At 48.8% G+C, this 22,641-nt stretch overlaps 1 protein-coding gene and 1 long non-coding RNA gene across 2 annotated transcripts in view; one reads left to right on the top strand and one right to left on the bottom strand.

The window, feature by feature from the left end:
* The window catches only part of LOC126520831 (uncharacterized), a 450,097-nt gene that overhangs the window by 248,866 nt on the left and 178,590 nt on the right, over nucleotides 1–22,641 (top strand). The gene's annotated exons all lie outside the window — the stretch shown is intronic.
* Nucleotides 1,441–17,063, bottom strand: LOC129381001 (uncharacterized). The gene is made up of 4 exons (XR_008609243.2): nucleotides 16,100–17,063; nucleotides 10,822–10,926; nucleotides 2,742–2,957; nucleotides 1,441–1,621 (listed from the first exon to the last, which is right to left on the bottom strand). It is a non-coding gene; the product is annotated as an uncharacterized lncRNA (long non-coding RNA).

The raw sequence follows: 22,641 nt of genomic DNA on the forward strand, positions 1-22,641 counted from the left end.
TATCATGAAAAACTAGCATCAGCATACATAATTACGGACACTATGATTCAATTATGCACTCAGCATCTCAGTAAACTTGCAATATTCACCCTCTCAAGCATAAAGCGCACTCTCAAGGGCCATCATAAAACAATATCTATACATTTCTTTTCTTGGGCGTTCTTCGAAAGTATACTTTTTTCACTAGAAGGTTAGTAACAATGAGCACCTCACCGTCATGGGCTACCAGTTTGGTGCAATGTCCCACTCATTATATAAATCTTATAGATGGATCGTCATTTGAAGAAAACGAATTCTTTAACAAATGGTCCATTCTGCGTTATGGTTCTACCTACCTGTCTTCGTACCTCGCTTGTGTTCGGTTGGCTACTGGCACGGCTAGTAGCGGCTGCGATACTGACTTTTCTTGATGGCGCTAGCTATGCACCATATTTAGCAGTTTCAATGAAAAACTGGCGCATTTTTAGAATCCTCAAATCTAAGCCGACCTAGAGTTTGGATTATGATTGTATAAAAAGAAAACTATCGGTCTACATTCGAATAAGTACGGCATATACTTCACTATCACTAATACTGCTTCACCTTTCTGGTGAAACTGCAGCCCCCCCTTTTTTTTTCTTTACTGCGACTCCGAGTATAAGCGCTGGTGTGGACGACTGTTATTCATTACGATTTAGAATGAAACCGGCTTGGTCCCAATTCGGTTACTGAGTCAATTACATATATTTATGACCTCTTCATGACGATGTTTCCATCCCAAATAAATGTTGTAAATAATATTGCTTGCTAGAAAGAGAAGCAATAATGAGGCACATAGCCTTCACGTGGATTTCAACTGCCGTTGACAAGACACTACCAAAGGGTCACTGCAAGTTCTTTTCAGGGTCAGCATGGAGAGCAATTTGTAAGCGGCGTTAACATATCGCAACGTATTCATTCTCCAGGCATAGGTATACTCATACCATTAGAAATAGCCAAGTTGGTTACCTCCTTCTCTTAAATAAAATGAACTTCGTCGTGTCTATATATTTAAATATATTGTGTCTGTGCAAGGTTTTCGCAGTGGAAATGAACCGTCATCAACGCATGGGGACTGCTTCGTCCCCCCTCCCTAGCTGCGTGTAGGGCAAGAGGCAAACACCCCAGCTCGGTGGAATAGTTTTCAATTAATCGCAGTGGAAACTGAACAAAACATGTCTGTGGTGCTTCTAATGTGCTTGTCCTCATATCGTCGCACGTATGCGCACACTTGCGACGAAGCTTTTAGTCACACACAATAACATTTTAACTGAAGAGGTAGAGGCAACTCAAAATAAATGTCAAATATGGGTAACTCTGGTAACGACACTTTAGGTGGGAGGAGTTCACTTCAGCATCGCTCGAGGAGGCTCTGCTGCGCTCCCCCCCCCCTCCCCCCCCCCCCCACCTCTTGGTCATGGCTTACAGTGAAAATGACATTTTATTCACAGGCCCTCAACAAAATATTTCACCAGCTTTCTAGCAAGCTCTTCCGTGAGGCCGCGGTATGTGGCTGTTATTAAGGTCTCGTCCTTTTCTGTGCCGTCATCCTGGCGCGTTTTCTTGTGATCCATGTCAACTCGGATCTTGTGGGAGGCCAGTTCTGGAAAAACAATTTTTTTTATTCGAGTGTTTATTCTAGGGTGGTTGCTTGGGGTAGTAGGTAATTCACGATAAAAAACGACGTACAGCCCGAAAGACAAGGACTGCAGGAGACGACATACACAGCGCAGTGTATGTAGTCTCGCAGTCCTTGTCTTTCGGGCTGTACGTCGTTTTTATCATGTTTTTATCATTAGGATTGCCAACAACTTATCCTAGAAGGAAATGGATCAAGAGTCAGTAAAGTCTTTTTCGGTGTAAGGAGGCTCGGTTAAAGGGTCCATGAACCACCTCTTGGGCTTGCTAAGAAAACACAGACCCAATAGCTGTCATCAATCATGAAGGGTGTTTTGCGCGTCTTCCTACTGTTACTGTGTGAAGTAAATGAAAATCTGCGTGCGATATTATAATAATTACGTACAATAATAATTACAGCCCATACTCGGCCTCAAGGGTGAATGAGCAAGCAGCACGGCCTTAAAAATGGTAAAATGGTTCATTGTACAAGTCTAAAAAATTGCAGTTAGAGCGTGCAATCACGACTAAGAATAATAAATAAGAGCAGTCTTCGAAAGTGTCTATCGCACGGTCATCATCAGCTTAGTTCCTAGTGTCGCTAGCAAGTTCTATAGCAATGAAAATGCAATGAATATTAAGTGCAAGCCGTCGCACAGTTAACATTCATGGTGCAATTAGGAGCGTTGCCAATAATTGTTGGGTCCTGATTTGTTTGGATGTTAAGAAGTATTGTAGAATGTTTCCCCTGTATCTTCAGTGAACTAAACATGAAGCCTTGCTTACAGTTGGTTAAAATTAGGGGCAAGGTATGGACCAGGGATAGACGAAGTTTCAAGCACGTGAAATAATTAGAGCCTCAGCAGTAGTAAATTATGCATGCAAGGGCTCTGGAGCGTTCATGTTCTAGAGCACCACTGCAGTGCGATGCGCCCAAAACCATGCAGGCACTGGATTACCCACATTATGAGCTCTGCTCACTTCTATGTAGGCGCAGTTGGTCATGCGTGTCTGTTGGTGCAGAATGTCAAACTCTTCAATGGAATCGTATCATATACAGGGAATTCTATGGAATCATAGATATTCAGATACGGGGAATCACTTACCTACATCAACCGATTGGTCAGCATGGCCTACAGGCTGTTTATCCTCAACACTTTGTTTAACTCTTTCTATATTCGTTATGGATAGGAGAAGTTTCATGTCACTGATCTTCACTGCTTGGAACTGCAGAAGGAAACGTTGGCCATAGCATCAGATGCCACCTTTTCGTCAATGACGTGCAAGGTCGCACTCCTATTGTCAGCACGGCTGACATCCACCTGCAGAAGGAATATTTCTTTGTCTTTCTGCTCTCTTACAACAAGGTGCCATGAGTAAATGCACACTTTAGCAAGATCTAACATACGTGAGCATATTAAAGAATATAATAAAATAACGAGAGTTATGGCTATTTCATTTCTGAACTAAATTTGGCGGTCGCGGTATCTGATGCTTCCGAAGCATTGCACGACCAGTGAAAAGAACTATGAGGTGTACGAGTAGCGTGCGTCTGTCGACATCCAGTGCACCTAAATCCCGGTGGCGTTCTAACAATTGCTAGTAGGTACAGTGGGGCGGGACGTTTGTGGCGCTCGATGTTTCTGTGCAGGCGCGAGCAAGAGCGAGTGGGAGAGAGAAATTCTATCTTCGGGCCTTTGCTCCTTGAATATGCGACTCTGCCTAGGCATTAAGGAGGAGGTTTCTTGGCACGCGTTGTAGAATTGTCCCCTAGACATGCCGGCATTATGGAGTGCAGTCGAGTTTGTTTATGCTCCGCCACTGGCTGCCCGTGCGTGTGGCAGTGGGCATGGGCGCCCCGTTTGGTGATCACTGTGTCTGAAGGGGCAAGGTTTTGACTGACGTTGTATAAGTCGCGGGCAGCTTTTTTTTTGTCGCAACCATAGATTGCATTCTTTACATGCACTGCTCCAGGAAGGCACATGTAACGAGCTAATGGAGGCCTCATGAGAGCACCTGAGATTATAATAAAGCAGGCGGCGCAGGTGTTCCAGGTGTTGGTGTTCCATGAGTTGGGGCCGTGCCGGCCTCGGCGAGTCCCAACCCAAGGACCAGTCCGGTTTCTAGCATGGTGTCCTCGTTTCTGCTTTGGTGTCCTGGAGGAGCCGCCAATAATGCGAAATAATGACACGTTGCTACCATCACTAAAAAACACAGTTGAACAAATTACGTCCAGCCGCCAACTTGCAACGGTAAGTTTAGCACTACCGTACTCCGTGAATTCTGCCGGCACGCCTAGGGACAAATGCATACAACACGCGCTGAGAAACCCCTTTGTAGTGCCTAGGCCACCTAGGCAGAGTCATATTCAAGGAGCAATAGTCCCCACTTTTCCTCTCTCGCACCCGCTCTAACTCGCGCATTCGTGCTAATGTCCTCCGTCTCGGCAAGTGCCACGTCCCGCTGTAGCCACTAACAATTGTCGATACGCAGGCCATCCCAACGCTATGCTAAAAAGATGCGGTGGCGCTGCCATCGGGAGTCACTCACGCGGTAGGCACTCCGCTGAGCCAGTGTGCTTACATCGATTTTTGCTGGGTTTTCGCAGGTGCGTGTGTGATTCAGAGGTTAAATTTCTTACCCCACTGTAGGGAAGCTTGAATAGGATTAGCTTTGAACGTAGGTACAGCGAACAGAACGTCACATTAGCCGTGTAGATATGAGAGATTCACATACACAGGCTGCGTAGCCACTGCAGTGTGAATATCATAACCACGTCCGTACCTTTTCCAAATGTGAAATGTAAAGTGCAGAGATGGCCATTCACGCCAGCACGAATGAAAGCGTGATTTCGGCGATGCTTTAAACGTAGGAACAGGATACACGTGGTATGATCCCACGTCTACAACCACGAGAACAATTTCTAAACCATTGTGACAAAATAGGACTTCATATCAGACTCCTGTATCACTCTACGACGGCTGGAGCAATTCGACTGCCGCCGTCAGAAGCGCAGATGGTTCCTACGTTCACATCCCTTATTTGCAACTCCAGAAGATGTTAGAAGTGCTGGCAACACTGTCTAAATAAACGAAGATGGCTACGTTGGGGCACAATAACGTAAAGCTATTCCAAGCTTTTCTATTCCAATTCTGAATCAGCCCTCCGCGATTGGTCAACAACTTTTTTGGGTGACCCCCACTTCGCCTGTCAGTCACACGATGTCATAGAAACCGCGATAACTCCCCATCTGATATGGCGTGTACACTCTGATTATGCATGATTAGACCGAGCAAAAGAAAAATAGTTATTTCTTGTTTGACACCTTTTCGTCATTAGCCCTCGGCTATTGCTCAAAAGTTTTCGGGCTGCACCTACTTCACCTGGCTGTCACGTGGCGTCCCAACACCGGGAATGCGCACCACGTCAAAGTGACGTGTCCGCGTCAAAGATGCATTAATATGCCGAAACAAACTGGATTTTTCTCTGAATAGCCGCAGGCTGCCCCGTGCGGAAAGGAATAAAAGTTGTCTGCCGCCTATCACTCCGGCACTGGCTACACGCACCTGCCGTAGAGTATGGTTTATTTGCGCACAATAAAGCTTTTTGCGTGGCCGTGTAACGTTTTCGAGCACTTCCGGCACGTTTACGGCCTCGCTGAGCAGACTTATCGTTGCTGAGGATCTTATTTAGCGGAATCCTTAACCTTCTGTTGCACGCGGCCGCCATTTTCGACCAGCCACCGCAAGCTAAGTAAGGGTAAACGGTCCAATCGCAGACACCTGAACCATCCTCTTCATATAGTTATCGACTTTCAGTGCACTGGATCGGCCCCATTCAATCCCTCTCCACTTGAGTGTCCTCCTCGCCTCCTATCAGCCAATTAGATGAGACAAGCCGCTCAGTGTAGGCAATGGTATTCGTTTTTAAAGCAAACAAAAGTGACCTATAAATGAGGAGAGCGTTTGATCGGTCTGTTTAGACCAAATTGCGGGTCACCGCCCAACGCTTGCGTCGGCGGTTATGCAAGTTTGACGTCAGGAGATTGGAATAAAAACATATTGGAATAGTTTGACGTTATAGGGCCGCAGGTTCACGGGGGCTCTTTCACTTGGTGGTGCGCTCACGCGTTTCTCGTTCGTGGCGTCGAATCGAGGTGTTTCGGCGAAGCCTAAAGGGTCCGTGCTGTCGATTACCTTATTTTGGTCGGTCTCAAGCATCCCAGGCAAACCCTGGATATGCATACGTGGCTTTCGGTATGACCGCGAATTTCAGGTTACCGTAGGGCAGACTCTCCGCGCCGAAGAAATCACGACGTGTGAGTGCCGCAAGGAGCCGTCCACCATTACTGCTCATCCACTACTACTGCTCAGCTTGGTGATGGCACCAATCTGCTATCGCCTGGCTGAGATGCCTGGAATTCACTTCAGTGTGTATATGGACAACGTCACAATATGGACCAACGGGGGCTCCGACTGCGATCAGTCCGATGCCATTTAAGCCGGACATTTATAAAGCAGGTCGGACTTGTGCCTTCTGTTGACAAAACTATCTTGTACTGGGCACAAACCCAGCCCCTTCAGCCTTGCGATTTTTATTCAACTTTGATGGCGAACAAATATCTCAGCAAGACAGTGTTCGAGTTTTAGGCATCCACACCGACGGAGCCAGTGTTGCAGCAACATGGCATCGCAACGTCACTCGAACCTCGCATCAGACACTCCGCCTAATCCGCTGCATCGCGTACAAAAACTGGGGAGGAGAGGAGCCTCGTGGCTGCTCTACTAATTTCACGTGCTGTATACGGCCTGTAACATATACAGTCTGACCCAAAAGCAACGACAAAAAATCCAATCGCTCAACCACGAAGCCATGGGGGTTGTCACCAAATTACCGCGTTTCATGCGCTTACATCGCCTTGCTCAAATGGCCCACATAAATCCGAACCAGGCAATAGCCGAGACTGCCAAGGATTCACATCAATTCCAACTTAGATCCACGATATCCGATCGGAGCATCATCGCACTTCATTTTCCAGTCCCCTCAACGCCTCTACCCTCTGCCCGTGCTCGGTGACATTGTCCCATGACCTGCACAGATTCCCCAAAACGTGAATGCCGATCTCGCAGAGAGGCAGTTGTCTTACACAAGGCGGCATCAAGGAGACATTCGCACTTCTCCTCCCTTTCACCACGCTGTCTACACCGACGGCACCCTCAGTGATGAAGCTTCAGTCTTAGTGCACTACTGCCCACGTACTGCCGCGGCCGCCCTGCCTACAACGACCCATTAATGTTGGAAGTAGCTTCGATACCCGCTGCATGCAATGCCATTCTCAAGCCTCCTTTTGCAGCCTTCCCTCCCACTGTTTAAGCAGACTTGCAGGCCTCCATAAAGGCATGCGCCCGGCCGGACTCGCACAATGGTGCTGTTAACTCGATACACCGAGCGATGCGAATCGCCAACGAGGCTGGCCACACTGTCTGCCTCACATGGATACCAGGCCACGCTGGTGTCGCTGGCAACCGAATGGCCGACCCTGTTGCAAGGGAGCTTCTTTCCTGCCCTTCAGAGAGGGGGCCACAAGTGCGTGACGCCCCACACCCCATCCACCCGGACACAATCCTGGCGAAGGCGGCTTGAAGAGCGGCGCTCCGGACGCACCCTCCCAGAAAATCCTGCGTGTGTTCCAGGGAAGTTGACCCGTGCTGAAGCCTAACCTGCGACGCATCGTCAGGGAGACAGTGGCGCCAGCCCGCCGCACCAGGATGCGTCTCCAGCCACTTACCTATCCTGTCCAAGGAACCAGCTGCTGGATCGGCAACATATACTCCAGCACTGCAGGAGAGCGATAGCCACTCTCCCCGCTACTGTGAGGCCTCAGTATTTGGACGCCTGACACTAGCCAGCGCCTCATATTCCAGCGGTTACTTCGATTTCTTCAAGACTAAAAAGTAGTCAATAATACCTGAACTGATCTCCTGTTCTGTCCCTCCCTCCGCCCCGATGGATGCACTTCCTGGGGGCGGAAACCTTTTATGGTTAGCTTAATAAACTTTAAGAAGAAAAACATAGCAACGCAACAACAACATTAAGCGATGAAAAGGCAGAAATCGTTGAACTCTGCATGCCAACGCCAGGCCGGTGAATTCCTAATTCCTCTTTAGAAAACACGGGGAAGGTGGGAGATGGAAAATTCAAGACGATGAGCAATACGAGGACAAGGTGAAAGCAGGAGCCAACGTTTCGACAAGTGTACTTGGCTTCAAGGCGGCATATGCTTTCCTCACCACAGTATATATAGGTCGTGTTGTTCTAAAGGAGAGAGGGTTGCCGCACCCACCCACCTCACACCCTCTCTCCGTCGAAGCTTGTCTCCCGCTTTCACGTTGTTCTCGTTTTGCTTATCGTCTTCAATTCCTCTTTGGCGTTCCATAATGCTTCTGGAAGGGGCGTGGTATCCGTGCATCACGATTTGGCACGTGGGCGCGATTCTTTTTTTATATATAGTATTTATTTACCGGTTGCAACAACGGGCCTTTATTTAGTATTATTGGCGGCACTTCCAGGGCACCAAAGCGGCAACGGGAATACCAAATCTAGAATCCGGACTGGTCCTTAGGTTAGGCCTCACCGAGGCCTATGCGTGCCAGGGAAGTATAAGATCCGCTGTCCGCGATAGTGGACATTCAGAAAGAGTATTTACAAATCCCGCACCGGCTACATTATTATACAGTCGGGTGCTCTCCAGAGGCCTCATTTTGCCGGCTACATGTGTCCTACAGGAGCAGTACTTGCTCCAGTACGAGAAAAGCAAACCGCAACAATAACAGCGCCCCACGACTTCTGCAACACACCACACCCGTGCGAGGAGAATCACGGAACGCCACCGAGGAGTCCGTCCGTCCGGCCTGTCCAGCGAGCCGCACCAGATTTTTTTAAAAGCCCATTCTTTCACGCGAGCCGAAGGTTAAAAAATTCATCTGCGGTTACGTGTTTCACTTTCACGAGATATAAGCTGGCGCGGACAATCTGTCTCGTGCGGCACTTTGAGTGAAGCGTGGCACGGCGGGCTCGCTAATCGCGATGCGTGTGCGGGGTTCACAGCAGCCGCCGCAGACCGACGTCCGTTCGTGCAGCACTCCCTCCATACAGACGACGCGCTCTACTCTGGTGCCACCGCGCAGCCATCGTCGCCAGAAAGCACGCGTCATGCAGGGCACTAGGCTTCTCACGCTTTCGCCGCACCCTCCCCCCTCCCCCGCTTTCGTTCTCGCTATCTCTGCGCTATCGCCGCATTGCATTTCCCGCTGCACTCCGTGTCGCTGTTTGATCCTTCGCTGTTGTGCTCGTTCGCTCGGTTGCGCCGACACTCGCGCTACGAGGCCGTAAAAAATCTGGTCTATAGATACCGGGATAATTGTGGGAGCAGCATTCATTGACCGAACTATGGCATTCGGTACTCCGAACCATTCGATTCTTTTGTATAACTACACTCACCTACGGCATCACTGGTCCTTCATGGCTAGCTAACTAATCGGTCTCAAGTTGTACATGGCAACGGTCAGCTTTCATCAGCCAACTTTGGTGTGCCTCAAGATTGTATTATGAGGTCCCTTACACTTCCTGTTGTTCGTAAACAGTCTACCCGATGTGCTTACCAGTTACAAGTTCCTCTTGCATGCCGATGACACTACCATTTATTCATCTCACTAGTGATTGACAGTAATGCAAGATCAGCTGAACACTGAACTTGGCAATGTCGACAGGTGGTGCTCACTAAAGCACCAAATTATCTTCGAATCAGTCCATCAAAAACACGTTTTATTTCATAACCTTCTAACAACAATTCCACCTACTACTGGTGTAATATTAAGTAATCATATCCTACCAATACATGACAGCGTTACAATTTTGGGTGTCATTTTAGACAAGCTATTAAATGCGCATGGTTTACTCGCTTCTAAAATAAATTTCATTTTGTATTCAGTTTATCATCAAAACACGCGGGTACTTTCAGCCTCGTATTCTTCGCTCATTATTTTTACATACATTGCCATTTATCATACTGTAAGCACTCGGTGTTCCTATCAACTAAGAATTTGTGCAGCTTCCACAGTGCTGCAACAAGCCAGCTGTTTTACTCCTGAGCGCCAGCGTTACATCCATTGTTTATCCATTGTTTATTTATTTATTTACACAATACTGCAGGCAGCAATGCTGCCCAAGCAGGAGAGGGATTACAAAAGATGGTTTTTCAATATATTTTCATATGAAACATGAGATATGCATTCAACAATACATTCTGGCAACTGATTCCATTCTTCGCTCGTAAGTGGAAAAATTTATTTCTAAAAGATTTTAGTGCTTGCAAAGTATGCCTGGACTATATTAGAATGAAAAATACGCGACGACCTTTGTAGAGCATGGGCAATATATGTGGCATCCGTTACAGGAAGTACCCCGGCGTAAAACCATTTCGTGTTACAATGTACTTTTTGCATGTGGCTACTATTCGCCAGTCACGCAGGCGGAGGACAAAGCCGGTCCGCACCACACAGCATGGTCTGACTGGATCGTATGAGCGCGAGGACTCACGCGGGCCCTGTCGGGCACAAAGGAAACGCTGCGCAATATGCACTACATCTGCGTGTAGCTGCGGTCTGCTACGTAGCGCAGATACGGCGGGGTACCCCGACGAGTCCACTGGCTCAGCGCTGTGCTGCTCGCTCATGACAAGCGCGTTTGGCTTACGTTTGGCGCGTCGGAGCTGCCAAAATCGGGAGCAGTGGCGTCTACAATAACATCCAAAATCACATGGGAACTGCGCGCCACGGTGACATACAGAAGGCGGTGCCTTGTGAGCACGCCCCGCTCTGTCGTAACCTTGGCAGTGAAAGGCATTGAAGGAGGAGCGGAAGCACCGCGAACGCCGCGTTTTGCCAATAAATCCACTTCTGGTGAAACGCATCGAAGTACTTTTCGTGACAAAGTGTTTATTAAATAGCGTATTTTAACTTCGAATGCTTTTCTCTACTTCGATAAACATTAAGTGGGTCAGGGCCCGCTTAGGTGATTCCGAATTCGTAAACGTTACGTAAAATTGGTAGAGTTGAAATATACACTAACAGCTTGTGACAAAAACCAAAGGAAGTGTAATTGAATTAACAGAAAGCAATCACTTACCCCCTTGTTGTGTAACCTTTCCTTGGCTTCCTTGAGCTTCGCGTCAGTGAAGGAAAGATGTCCATTTGCGACGGCTTTAAATGTGTTGCCTATGGTCATGGCGCCCTGAAAAACATGGTGAGACATATTCAAGCCCGGACATACCTAAATAGCCATGAAGTATGCCTGGTCTTAATGAAATGGGCAAGGCGAGACGCTGTATAAGTTATATTCACAATCTGGGCATAAACGCATTGCAGTTGAAATCAACAGTGGCATACGAACAACACTTATGGGATGAAAGTCGTCCCAGTGAGTAGGGATTACTGCTCTCAATATAATGGTAGAACAAAATGCTTGCTTATAGAACACGTAAGGCACGCAGTAAGTGCACGCAGAAAAAGGAACATGCGCAGTGAGCAGCATGTGCGGGAACCACCACGATAACCACCCAGACGAAAACGGGAGGTCTTTGTGCGTTTTTCCTACGTGTTTTGTTTATTGACTATCGCAAATTACTCGAGACAGGTGAAAAGCTTTGAAGACCTTACAGGTATTTCACCTGGCGGGAAAACGTTGGCTGTCAGAGATGAAAATGAACGGCAGAGTACGCCTTTCTGATTTTCAAGCCTGAACCGCAGCGCAGGTGCGTCTGTACGGCGTCACTGATTTCGAAGCATTTTCGCACGTTTAACATTTTCTGCAGAGAAAGTGCTGAAAACCCTCAATTTGCAGCCACGTGGTGCTTTAAAAGTGGAAGCTTTATCAATCGGTAAACTAACAAGCGGTTCCCAACTGACGCTGTCGATACCTATGACGTCACTGACAGTGACGTCATAGGTATCATGGGCCCGGTGTGGCATCGTATAGGTATCGTGGGCCCACGTGCGTAGTCGAACCAACAACCAGCTGCGTGGCTCAGCAGCAGAATGCCACGGTGACTGAGCCCCCAGAGGCGGCCGGGTGAAAGCGGAATAAACGAGGCCGCGCGTAGACGCCGACAGCGGTTGCGTGACGCGACGTGTGGCCGGTGTACGTGGTACACTTTTAGTTGTGTGTCGCCGAAGGGCAACTCGAGCTGCCGGGCGACAGGAAAACGACAGGCCGCGCCCGCCCCTCCAGCCGCCACGCTACTCCCGTTACATGCAGCGGGTATCCTGTGTCGGAGCGCCTCCCGCGTGCAGGCGGCCCCCGCACGCAGTGTTAAGGCGCAACAGGGGGCTCAAAAAAGAGACGGTTCGGGACAGGAAAGACGCTGGCCACGCTGTTGTTACACGGTTCCTTCAGTTACACCAAATCACAAAGTCGCAATTGGCTGCGTAGCATTTCGTTGCCGATGCGCAGCTCGTCTCTTCTCTGAGCGATGAGCAAAGCGTGAGCTCGACGAGCATTTCTCTCCCGCCCTCTCTCTCTCTCTTTTCAATATCAATGTGCATCTTAACTTTGTCACCACAAATTCAATTAGGCAGAAACTTTCTTTCGTTATTTGATTGAAATGAGAAAACATTGGCATCTATTTCGCTTCCGGTCTCGACCAACAATGATCGAAGTATCATAATTCGTGAATCGAGCATCTGTTTTCATCTAAAGTGCGACACCGTATCATACGCTAGCTTGTAGTGCTAAACAGTCTCATTGTGTGCTGCCCACAAATATTTGTTTATTAATATTTATAATGCTCACTACCTATCATTCCTCTTCTGCTATTTTTTTAGCAAACAGAAGTCTACGGATTTGATCTATCTGAACTATCCATGGTCGAGCGTCGCATCTAAATCGCGGTGGCTAACGTTCCAAGATAATGCGGCGTATTATGCGGGAAGCCATAGCGGGCAATTTTTATCACCCTTTGCTAGAGTTCACCTAAATCTAAGTACGCGAGCGTTTTTTTTTTTTTTCGGTTCATTTAAATGCTGCCCAAGATCCCCGGCCGATGAGCCACTGGGTTTAAGGGCTAATTCACACCGGCGAATGACAGTGGTCGCGCGACCAAATTGGTCGCAAAGCGACCATTTTTGGCCAGTCGCTTTCTGCACGATTTTTCAGTCGCGCGACTGTGGTCGCAAAACTAATCAGCGGTGCACCGGAAGTGATCTTTCATTTGTCTACATCCGGCCTCCTCCCGCGTCGCGGCAAATTCCGCGTAGGTTCCGAGAGTTCTCACCGAGAACGATAATCTCCGGGATTGCGACTTGCGGGTCGCGCTCAGCCGGTCTCGCCGGTGTGAACATCAGTCGCCTTCGGTCGCTTTTCGATCACGAGTCGCAAATGGTCGCGCGACGTCCTCAAGTCGCCTGTGTGAACGAGCCCTAACGCGGCACTCGCTCGTCGTTCGTACCGATGACACGTCCGCAGCGAGTCACGTGCAGCCTTCGCCGGCTCGGTTGACATTGCCTGACATTTCACGCCATTCGAAGAGTCGAGAGCTGCCCGGGCTGCTCTTTGTCTCACAGACGACAGTGGCTTCGGCTCGCCGTGACACTTGTCCAGTGCGATAATTAATGGCTCTGAGGGCTAAGCTACGCGCGCTTACAGATCGAAACATCACCCTGAAGCTGTAGCTATACGAGCCTGTTCCTCTATAAGTGGGGTCGGAATATTATTCCGGATATTTTTCTTTATTTTTCCGTCGTGCTATATTTAATTAATGAATCTTCAACCGCACACTACATCATTGACGTTCATTTGGCTTTCAATGCAAGATTACTAATCCTTGTATTTCCTACCAAAGCATTGCCGTATTCTATCCGCCGATTTCGTGTCGTTTTATTTACATTTCCAGTAATACAAAAATTTATTTGGGAACGGATGCGAATACTCTCATTACTGAAACACTAGTACGGCAACCGCACGAAATAACTGAATTGCAAATAGACATTTTAGTATGGTGGTTAGAAACGTGCGAGCAGTTCCCCCGTCATGCAGTTTCATTAAAGAGAGACTGACGCGACCAGTGCTCCCAGTATAAGCGCGCAAATGGATTCAATACTGAGAACAAAAGTCCGCTCCACGAGGACGCATCGAGCCATCGCACAAGCGTGGGAAACGTAGATCGGTGGTACTGGCAGCTTACGCAGAAAACGAATGGGACCGCAGGGAGAAGTGGCGACGCGCCGCTGTTCGGTCGTCTTCGACATGGCCTTACAGGCAAAGAACCTTTTACGCGAGAATCGCGACACAAAGAGCGCCTTGATGCCAGCAGTGCCGTCACCGTCGGGGCATCCTACCATTCATGTCCTTTTTTCTCTTCGTGTTGACTTTAGTCGCCAGTATAAGTTACGTGTATACATCCCGCTGCACATTTTGGCGATTATTTAATGTAACTAACGAGCAACGGCACTTTTCTATCAAGTACTTGCGTTGAGCGCTGGTAGCCTTCAACTCCGCGATATAAATTAAATTTAAAACTTCACTATAGCATCTCCAGGTTTGACTTATAATGAACTTTATGAGGATTAGAGCACAATTCCTTATTTTTTGCTACGTTTGTTGACACGAAAGGTAAGCACGTTGCCGTAAATATAGTTCATCTATTTGTACTTCACTGTAATTAGTTCTCGTCGGCCTTCGTTGAAGTTGTGCAGTGCTCTCAAGTGCTGGCATCAGTTTTGCATTGGCGCCACCGTGGCCGCCACCTTAGGGTAGCTGGCACGTCGATAAGTTGCGTATAAAGAAACGTATAAAGAAAGGACATCGCGTGCGATGCTACCGGCACTCCGTGTACTCTGTCCACTTCGCAGATCGCTTGCAAGATACGGCACCCGCGCGACCGGGCCGTGAGCAGCAGCCACCGGAGTAGGACGCCCCCCTCTGCCTCCCTCACCTCCTACTGTGCCTCGCGCGCGACAGAAGACGGCGCGATTCCGCCACGCCGTCCTCCGTCGCGCGGGCCAAATTGAGCCGCTATCGTCGGCTGACCCTCGCGAAATTTCACTCGCGCATACAGCGTGCGGTGCTCGTCGAAGCTGCTATCGTGTTTGCAATTTATGCGGAACATCAAGGCGACGGCGACGGCAGAAATGCGCCTAGTGTCGATATAATTGCTATCGCAACAGAAAGAGAAGGGACAAGCCACGGTTATAGTTCTTCTCGTTAACAATTTTTTTCAGCGGCATTCCTACTGCCAGGTGCGCATGCAGCAGGAATTTGTCTGAATAAGCGTGCTCGAAGCGAGAATCGCTCTAGTGTAATTTCACATTGACAAAATTTCAAGAATGTCTTGAAAGACCTACCAGAGGAACGTTGCCGAAAAATTATCTTAACGCTAGTGCATTGTATGCCCCTTTACACGAAGATCCGTCGGCGTCTGCGTGACCGAAAGATGATACCAAAATTGGTTCGCGGCGCAAAGAGTAAAAATTGGAGGCTTATCAAAGTTAAGCCCAGTGGATGCGAAGCGCCGCCGCGTCGCGCGCGACGGCGCGAAACGAAAAGTGGAGGCCTCCGCCGGGCGACGTCCGACGGCGCGATATGAGGCCCCATCTGCAGCCGGTGTGACGTCATCACGTGACGTCACATCATGTGATCTCACTTCAGGGTCAATGGTGGCCACCGCCGGGAGGCGACCGACGGCGCGATATGAGGCCCCATCTGCAGCCGGTGTGACGTCATCACGTGACGTCACATCATGTGATCTCACTTCAGGGTCAATGGTGGCCACCGCCGGGAGGCGACCGACGGCGCGATATGAGGCCCCTTCTGCAGCCTGTGTGACGTCATAACGTGACCTCATGTCACGTGACCCCACTTCAGGGTCAATGGTGGCCACCGCCGGGCGTCGCGCGAAGGCCCGAAACCTACGTTAATATGTTTCGCATAAAAACGCGTCAAGAATGCTCGAATTGACGTCAAATTTCTCAGGGGGTTTCTGTAAAGAAAGTAAATTAATGGCTTCGAAAAGGAAATGTGGTACATTTAGGTCTGGATGGGAACTGACCCTTGGCCTGCGGGATGCGAGATGAGCACCCTTCGCCGACGCCACTTCAGCTCCACGGTTCTGGCTGACTCAAGGTGCGCCTATAGTGCGTGCTCTCGTGACTGTGTTCATGCGTGGAAAGTGCGCGTTCATGACATTCCTAGGTTCTCCGAACGGCAAACGCTTTCGCATTCCCACATGTAAGCAGTCTTTAGTGTCTCTGCCAGATAACGTTCTTCTTATATTAACGCAGCCTTTATATGACGTAGAACGAATTCAAATTCCGAAACTTTAAGCAAAATTTTGTATAGTTGACAGATACGCGAATAGCTTCTCAGAACAAAAAGAAAGGTATATCTGTATAAACAGAAAACAGTCACATACCCCGAAGGGCAGCGCCGCACGGTGAAGATCTCCAATTTGCTTTTGTCGGGGAGCACAGTGTCTGTGAAGAACTACGACGTTTTCCATCACAGGTAGCTGAAAAATAAAGAAACAGAATTTAAGGCTTGTATTTGTCACCGACAATTGGAACCGACATTCACGGCTTGAAACCCGATACCAGCGTCCGTAGAACACCAAACCGCTAGAAGACTCGACAGCTCCAAGGGGTTCTTACCTTCGGGCTTTCCGGAAGGAGTGCTGGAATGAGGCACCGAACGCGTTAAGCGGTCTCGCGCGCTTCTAACCATGCGCAGCGTTCCCCGCGCAAAAGCGCTGGAGAAGGCGGCCCACTACAGCGTCCCTGTTCTTCGCTACAATTACCCCGGGGAACGAAAAGGCAGCCGACCGGCGACCTAACAGCTCCTCAATTAGAGTGGATCATAGTATACGGCTTGAGGCGCTGGACGTTGACAATGTCTCGTCCACGACGGCGCATGTCCGAAGGCGGTTCAACGGGTTCGATCACGTAGTTGACGGGGATACGCGTTCGAAGACACGGTAGCGCCCTTCGTACTTGGCTAGCACTCTCGAAGAGAGACCAGGTGCAGCGGAAGGAGGCGAGAGCCACACAAGCGTTCCAGGAAGGAAGGTCCGCGCAGAAGTGGTGTCACCGCGAGTGTTCTTCTGGCGCTCTTGGTCACTGGAGGTAAAGGCCCGAGCGAGATCGTGGCACTCTTCACAATGTTTTGCCGTGGCAGAAATGGGCGCGCATTCAGATATATCCAGCCCGTATGGTAGAATTGTGTCGATGGTGTGCCACAGGGGCCCACCGCAAAGTAAGAAAACGGGTGGAAAGCCGGTAGGGCTCCGAGTGCCGGTGTCCTACGCGTAGGCCACGAAGGGCAGAATGACGTCCCAATTTGTGTGGTCGGAGGCGACGTGCGTGGCAAGTACGTTGCCGAGCGTACGGTTGAAGAGTTTCGTAAGGTAACTGGTTTAAGGACGGTGCGCCGTAGTCGTACGATGAACAAAATTAGCATGGCACTCTAAGAGTCCTTTCAATTACTTCGAGCAGGCAGACGCTTCCGCGATGACTGAGCAGTTCCTGAGGTGGCCATGACGAAGGGTGAATCGACGAAGCAGGAAAGAGGCAACATCGGGCACTGCCGGGTGGGCGGCAGTTTCGGCGTACCGCGTGAGGTGGTCGACTGCCACAATGTGGGCCAGTGCTTTCCATCCGTTCGGTGCCGTCAGCTTTGCTGCCGTACTAGCCTCACGTTCCCCGGATATTTTCTTGCATACCGTCGATAACGCGCGTACGCCAGCTCAACGCGGTCGAGTTGTTGAACTTATTCTACCTTCCGGGCTTCTTTCGACTTCGGCCTACCTTTGTTGGGCGCACGTCAGTGGTTGTTCACCGTATTGACACCGGTCACAATGCTCCGCTGCGCCAGCGTCCATACCCTGTCCCCACAGCCGAACGCCGTATCTATGACGAACACGTTGACGACATGCTGAAACGGGGTGCGATCCAGCATCCCACAGACCTTCGGCGTCTTCGGTTGGGCCGGTGCGGAAAAAAGATGGCTCAATCAGATTTTGCGTCGATTACCGCGGGCGTAACAAGATTAGTCGCAAGCATGTATATTCTCTACTGGGCATCGACGACGCCCTGGATTGCCTGCAAAAAGCAGAGTTCTCTTCGTTGGATCTGCGCCCCGGGTACTGGCAAGTGCCGATGGCTGAAGCCTTTTGCGAGAAACGCCGAGACGTACTTGTGAAACGTCTTTATGCCATCCGAGTCGGAGCAATGAAGCAAACTGTCACCTCACATAGCAAATGCTCAGAACACACGAGTCCCCCAATCACAGTCGCGGCACTCCCGAGCCGCGTTCGATGCAACGCCGCAGCGCGCTGGATGCAGCGCTGCCAAGCCTTCGATGAAACGCCGCCGCGCGTTCGATGTAACACTCCTTCCCAACTTTTCTACGAGTGGATCTTTCGCAGCACTTGCGCAGCATGAGGCAAATCAATTTCGCGATGCTCAGAGTTCTCGTCTCTTTTCAGAAAAGTCCTTCTCAAATTATCGGCATGTCCGTATCGCACACGGCTTCCGACAATTACCAAATATGTACGTAGTGATTTCACCCGCGCCACTTTTCCTGGCAACCATTTAATAACTTGACCTCGCGCTGAGCGCACCAAAACAGTATCACCGACAGAAGTTGATCGCGGCATTTCGCGCCGATCGTCTGCAGCACTTTCACTCTCGGCCTCGTCCAGGAATTCCCTCCTAACATTTGGCGGGAGCAATGTTAGCCGAATTCTCTGTTTGCGTCGCAGAAAGAGTTCAGCACGGTGTTTTACCCGTGAAAGTATGGGGAGCAGTGCTATAAGAGAACAAAAAAGAAAAGTTGGCAATTCTGTGAACGGCGCCCACGCGCCAATCATGCGCAGCGTCTCGCGACCTCCCGATTAACGATGCAATCGCGCCACGCCTCGCTCCGTTTACAACGTGCAGCACGAGAGAGATTCTCCACACCAGCCTATTTATCGTGAAATGATACTACATATAGAGCTGCGCTCATTTTTCCTATTAGGGTGTATCGGAATCGTGGGTATATTTTATTTTACTTTAACATCTATTGGAATGAGGCCGTTCTGCTGTTTGGATTCGAACTTCCGACCTTGCGCTTGGTAGCAGAACTGCTTATATCCACTGAAGTAACACGAACGCTTTCAATGATCCCAGTGACATACCTGCACGGGCCCTGAGCCCCGTAAATTGCCTACAAGGTTACTAGAGGGTATCTGGCACTGTAGCGTCTACGCGGGCTGCTAGCCTATGGGGGTTCAGGCAGCATGATGGTTAGTACACGGCTTTGCTTAAACATCGGCCTTCTTTCTAAAAACAATTGGTGACTTCGGTAATTAATACTCCTCAATATTTATTTATTTATTTGCTTATACATACAAGGATTCAGAATGATTATACACGATCAGAGAAACTCCTTGCCTTTCTATGTTTATAAACTTGAATTGCTTATAAATTTACGACGAGCAAATACAATAATTAACACAGTATGTGCAAAAGGAGACACAGACGAAAGTACAGCGATGGACAAGGGCGTTCTTTTTATTTTTTTCCCGCTCACTGTGTAATGTATACGCACAAGCTGGCCCCACAGCAAGTCCTATTACGAAATAATTAGCTCCACAAGAAAGTCTGAAGCCACTAGCATAAAGATTACGCAAATCAATGCCCGATGCATTATTTCAGTGGACGCTGAGCGATCACAGCGCCAGAGATCCATCTGGTGACTTTTGCTGAAGATCCACTGGAGTGAGCCAAACAAGGCGCCCGTGTGGTGACTTCAGTGTCACGGTCGTCTTCAATGCAAAACGACTCCCGCTGTTTGGTTGTCCCACTCGTGCTCGCATAATCTCATCGCAAGTTGTCGACGATCGGAAAACCAGTCCGCTTATAACGTGCCACTACGCTTAGTTTAATCGCAATTATATCTCAGAAACGCCCGCACGTACGTGAAATTAGCTTAAGCGTATTTATCTTTACATTTGTTTTTGAGGTTGGGCGGCGAAGCTTCGATCAAATACGCATAGAGAAGAATGGGCAGAATTCGCGTGCGCCGTTGTGTTTTCAACAAGGAAGCCGGTATTCGCACACTTGATTCAAATGAGCTAGGAAGAGAGTGGCCTAGCAGATAGAAATGCAAACTTTTTCTTCCACAAACGAATTTGCCCACAGATGATCTCCAAGCGGCAGTTTCTACATAGGGTATCTGGTTCGTCCTCCTGGACGGCGTTTTGTACCGCTTTAATTTTCACTTAGTCGTTCCTTGCTTTTTCTGTGTCATCCCTCGAAGCCTTCGTTCAGTCGCTCTCCGCGAGATTCATGACGCACCGATTCCAGGCCATTTTGGTGTCGCTTGCACCTACAACCGTGTCCAACGTCACTTCCGCTGCGCCAGCCTTGCTCGCCCTGTACAGCGATACGTTGCGGCGTGCGAGCACCGTCAGCAACGAAAAAAAAAAAAAAAAAAAAAAAAAAAGACCGACGTTTCCGGCCGAGCACCTTCAACCCCCGACATTCCTGCTGAGCCATTTTTTCGAGTGGTTTTAGATTTTCTCGGGTCTTTTCCGTAGTCCAAGTCCGGCAACAGGCGGGTCGCTGTGGCTACGAATTACACGACGCGCTGCGCAATTGCCAGAGCGCTTCACACCAGCTGCGCAAGTGACGTCGCGTATTTCCACCTCGGCGAGATCATATCAGTGCATGGCGCCCAACGACAGCTCAGGGATCGTGGTTGTACCTTGCTTTCCCAAGTAATTGCCGACTTGTTGCAGTCTTGCTCTACAAAACACGAGCTCATCCCTTCGTAACCACCTGATGCCACTGGCAGGAGTAATTGAACTGGACCATCACCGACATGCCGCCAAAATACGTGTTGCGAAACCACCGGTACGGGCACGTTCGCTTATAGTTCCTTACGCTGCGGAGCTGGCGGTTATTCACCGTTTTATCTTTTGTCCGGTCTCGACCCTGCGTTGACCTTGGACGCTTCGCTTTCCTCGGATCGTGCTTCGAGGAGAGTCTGTGCCCGCAACACCATTGCCCATGCTGACCACGCCAGGCAGCTTGGCCGCACTGGTCTGTTGGCATCGCAAGAAGATCAAAAGCGCGTTTACAATCAGCGGCAACGTGACGTACAGTTTTGACGAATTTCTCTCATGGTAATTTGGTCCCGTTTTCCGTCGACTGAACTTGTCCTACGTTGATGTGAAGAAGGGAACGACGACGGTACTCGAGACTACGAAAACTTGACACGGCGCCCGTTTCTACATGACACTTTTAGCAGTTTTTGTAATACCGGCATCTTCCTAATACCATCCAAATCTTGGAATAGGGGCGTCGACCCTGCGCAGATGGGGAAGATGACCGTGAAGACGGCCGACCACATCTGCCACCGCTAATTTCTAACCAATTAGAGCAAATAAAGTTTTCCTCCTCCTACAAATCTTGGCCAATCCCCCGCAGTGGATACCCGCCATTGAAGAAAGATATCCTATCCTATTTTGGCAGGACTCTATTCTGTCTCCACGAGCGTTTTCCATTTGTAAATACATCGTTTGTATCTAGAAATGTAAATTTACATTTGTAAATAGTTTTATGCGCGTAACGGGTATAATCATATAGTCAGTCTCTCCTACATTTATGATAGAGGGAAGTGTTAAATGCAATATGGTTTCCGAATAGCAATTTCTTGGCAGCAAGGAATACCTGTGTCAGCATCTTCTCTATCCATGTTTTTGTGGGAACCAGGAATATGGAAAATAATGATACAAGGAAGCCCTGATTTTTATGTTTCATGAACTTTTCCTGGCATCAAACTAACAAATCCTTTTGTAGGAAGAAAGCACGAGATGGTAGCGTGATAATTGAAGAAAATGCTTTATCTATGATGGCTCATCCTTGCACATTGAAACGAAGCTACACAAAGGCACCACCAGCCTAACATGTGCCCTGAAACTTGATTTTGGATGCGATTGTCCTTAGAAGTGGCATGGCCAGAAGAGTCGTCGCCACTACAAGGCTTAGTTGTAAAGAAGGTTTGAATAAGTGACCCTCCACGCACTCAAGCTTTCTTTATCTGTAGTTAATATAACAATATCAGGCAAAATGCACATACGTGAGTGTTTCTCCCCAAAAGCTGTTATGAACTGTATTTACAAACATTACCTATAGAATTCTCACCATGCTTACAAAGCATTCCTGGGTGCTAGCATCACAGTAACTTCTGAAACATGCAGTGAAGTGCGTATGTACCTGCTAGAGAACGCCATACTACAACTTCATAGCAAGGGCTATTCTATTGCTCGTCACATACTTACGCCCCTGGGGACAAGAAGTAATATACTGCCCATCACAGCCTTACACCTCATTGGCTAGAAGGTAATTGTCTTATCCATAACACCTTCGAGTGGGAAAGCGTTATTGCAGATTAGAAGACCCGTATTAAAGGTCCAATATTCTATAAAACCAGCTTTTAGAAGAGTGCTACGTCATTAGCTATAGAGGCTAAAAAGTCCTTCAAGCCATCATTTGCTCAAGTGCAATAAACCTCACGCAGAAACGAACAGAAATGCACTTTTATTTTTTGTCTTGTTTTGCCCAGCATCCAGGGCGGTGATCAACTGGGTGATCAGCGGTGATCAGCTGGGTGATCTCAAAACTAAAGTTTCGAGATCACCCAGCTGATCACTCTCTTCGCATCCTCCTGGTCGACTCCCTTGTAGGTTGCCGTGATTGTGGTCGTTCGACCACCCACAAAGTCACCCATCTGCTGACCAGCATCGAGGTGAAACTCCATGCAAATGTTCCTGCTGATGAGGTCTGGAAATCACAAAAATTTCTTTAATTGTAGAGGTTTCATTCACAAGGGTTGCCAACAAGTTTTCCTAAAAGGAAATGGGAAGCGTAGCACCTGTTGCCACGTTTTTTTTCGGCGTTAAGGAGATTAAGT

The sequence above is a fragment of the Dermacentor andersoni genome, chromosome 3, assembly GCF_023375885.2.
Source record: "Dermacentor andersoni chromosome 3, qqDerAnde1_hic_scaffold, whole genome shotgun sequence".
In the NCBI taxonomy this organism is placed as follows: Eukaryota; Metazoa; Arthropoda; class Arachnida; order Ixodida; family Ixodidae; genus Dermacentor; species Dermacentor andersoni.